Source organism: Trichosurus vulpecula, chromosome 1, assembly GCF_011100635.1.
Source record: "Trichosurus vulpecula isolate mTriVul1 chromosome 1, mTriVul1.pri, whole genome shotgun sequence".
In the NCBI taxonomy this organism is placed as follows: Eukaryota; Metazoa; Chordata; class Mammalia; order Diprotodontia; family Phalangeridae; genus Trichosurus; species Trichosurus vulpecula.
The window spans coordinates 536263970-536267033 of NC_050573.1; the positions used below are offsets into that span (position 1 = coordinate 536263970).

Consider the following 3064-nt stretch of genomic DNA (forward strand, 5'->3'; position numbering starts at 1 on the left):
CACCCTGTAAGTTCAGGATTGATGTTGGAAAAAAATGAGGCATTCATAAGTCATTGAACTGTTAAGAGAAGGAGATTTACTTAGCTATAACATTCCAAAGTTATACAGTAGCACTAAACTAAGCTAGACAGGCTTGCCTGATCTCCACATGGAAGTTAGTTGGTTGTTGTCCTTTGTTCTCAAAGAGGACCAACATGTCATCACTATGCTAAAGTCAAGTTTCAATGTGTCTGACTGTGGCTGATCAGACCAATACAAGCTCAGATTGCTCTACCACAGGTCGGGCACAAATAGTCCATGTCAGCATAAGGGGTGGGTACTCTAAATTTGCATGTCCCATGTTTTCTTTTGAGCTGTTTCAATTCTGCTTTGTTCATAGAGCACAGCACCTTCTCTGATGTGGGCACACCATGCTGGGAAGTCCTGTGCCAGTGTCTCCCATGTCATACAGTTAATTCCAGAGTTCTTAAGAGAGACCTTGAGAGTGTCCTTTTATCCATGTGAATGCTTGCCCTGTGTGAGTTCTCCATAAAATAGTTTTTTTGGCAAGTGTGTATTTTGCATTTGAAGTATAACTAGCCAGGAGGATGGAATCTTATGACTTTTGTGGTCTTCAGTCTTCACCAAGTCTGATGGGCATTGACCCCATATGGGTGGATCCTTTTAAGTCCTCTATTTGAACAGGGAGTCACATAAGCACAGCCAGAGACCATCTAGAAGCTGGATCAAAAAGGTACAGCTGGAACCTTTGCCCATCTTAGAGTCAATCAAGCTTTGGCCTTATTGCCTTTTAGGGAAAGTGCAGCCCTAACCTATATCAGTGGCATGGGGGGAGGGGAAAATCTTGGTAACAATTGGTCCTAGCACAGGCAGTGAGAGTGACCGATGGCAAGTAGATATCTAGAGTCTTCCATGGACGCTCTCAAGGTAAAAGAAGAAAAGGAGGAAGACATTAAGTGGATCTCTTGTGGAGAACTTGTGAGATCATAAGGATAAAAATTGTCCAGGATAAGCAGCCATGGATGGGTTTTGATCTCCATGGTTGTAGGGAATGCTGGAAGGGAGGAGATCATAAGCCCATTTGAGTTTCACAACAATTTTTGTTACTTATCATGGTGGTACTGGAACCAGTTTAGAATGTAATGGGGTGGGAGAGGGGGTAGCTCACTTTGCCAACACATATATTAAAATTGGAAAACAGAAACAGAAGATTTGCATGTCCCCTGTGCAAAGATGACATGCACACTTTTGAAGTGTCCCATAGCTCAATAATCAAAAAAATAGATAGATAAATTTAATTGGGAAATATTTAACAAAATAAGAAAATATAATACAACATAGGTAATGGTAATTGGTGGTTTTTTAAGTCAATTAGCAGCTCAGGTATACATTTCTGTTTGAGTTTTACACCTTTGTAGTATAGTATATTTGTGTTCTTTTATAATGTCTTGATCATAATTGCATTATCTTGAATGATTATAGTGGTTTATAGTTGATATCTTTGCTTCCTCTCCCATAACACATTTTTATTTATATCTATGATTTATTAACTGCTAGCTCATTGGTTAGGAATACTATGTTCAGTTATAATTTTGTTCCTATGCAAACACTTTACAATGTGATTTCTTTTTTTTATTTTTAGTTTACAACACTCAGTTACACAAGTTTTTGAGTTCCAAATTTTCTCCCTCTCCTTCTCCTGCCCCCTCCCGACCAAGATGGCATATAATCCAATGTAGGCTCTACATATACCTTCACATTAAAGTTATTTAAACAATAGTCAAGTTGTAAAGAAGAATTATAACCAAAGGAATGAACCAGGAGAAAGAAGAAACAAAATCAAAAAAGAAGAAAAAAAGAGGGCAAATAGTTTGTCTCAATCTGTATTCAGACTATGTAATTCTTTCTCTGAATGTGGATAGCTTTTTCCATCATGAGTCTTTTGGAGCTGTCTTAGAACCTTGTATTGCTGAGAAGAGCCAAGTCTATCAAAGTTAGTCATCACAGATACTGTGTGTCTATAATCGTGTATAATGTTCTCCTGGGTCTGCTCCCCTCACTCAGCATCAGATCACATAATTCTTTCCAGGTTATTATGAAGTCGGTCTGCTCCTCATTTCTTATAGCACATCAGTATTCCATTACATTGATATACCACAACTTGTTTAGCCATTCCCCAATTGATGGACATCCCCTTGATTTCTAATTATTTGCCACCCAAAAAGAGCTGCTATAAATATTTTTGTACATGTGAGTCCTTTTCCCATTTTTATGATCCCTTTGGGATACAGCCCTAGAATTGGTATGGCTGGGTCAAAGGGTATGCACATTTTTATAGCCTTTTAGGCATAGTTCCAAATTGCTCTCCAGAATGGCTGGATCAGTTTACAACTCCATCAACAATGTAACAGTGCTCCTATTTTCCCACATCTTCTAGAGCATTCATCATTTTCCTGTTTTGTCACGTTAACCAATCTTACAGGACAGATGTGGTACCTAAGAGCTATTTTGATTTGCGTTTCTCTAATCATTGCTCTAATCAGAGCATTTTTTTTCATATGACTATAGATACCTTTAATTTCTTCCTCTGAAAACTCTCTGTTTATATCCTTTGACCACTTATCCAATGGGGAATGACTTGCATTCCTATAAATTTGACTCAGTTCTCTGTATATTTTAGAGATGAGGCCTTTATCAGAGACACTGCTTGTAAAAATTCTTTCCCAATTTTCTGCTTCCCTCCTAATCTTTGCTGCATTGGCTTTGTTTGTACAAAAACTTTTCAATTTAACATAATCAAAATTATCCATTTTGCATTTCGTAACACTCTCTGTCTCTTGTTTGGCCATAATTCTTTCCTTCTCCACAAATCTGACAGGTAAACTATTCCTTGCTCTCTCAAATTGCTTACAGCATCAGCCTTTATATCTAAATTGTGAACCAAATTTGATTTTATTTTGGTATACGGTATAAGACATTGGTCTGTGCCCAGTTTCTGCCATACTATCTTCTAGTTTTTCCAGCAGTTTTTGTGAAATAGTGAACTCTTAATCTGGAAGTTAGA

At 37.7% G+C, this 3064-nt stretch overlaps 1 non-coding gene across 1 annotated transcript; it reads left to right on the forward strand.

The window, feature by feature from the left end:
• The first annotated feature begins 1159 nt into the window (after positions 1–1159).
• On the forward strand, positions 1160–1268 carry LOC118835062. Its single transcript, XR_005009419.1, has one exon. It is a non-coding gene; the product is annotated as a U6 spliceosomal RNA (small nuclear RNA).
• Positions 1269–3064: the final 1796 nt, after the last annotated feature.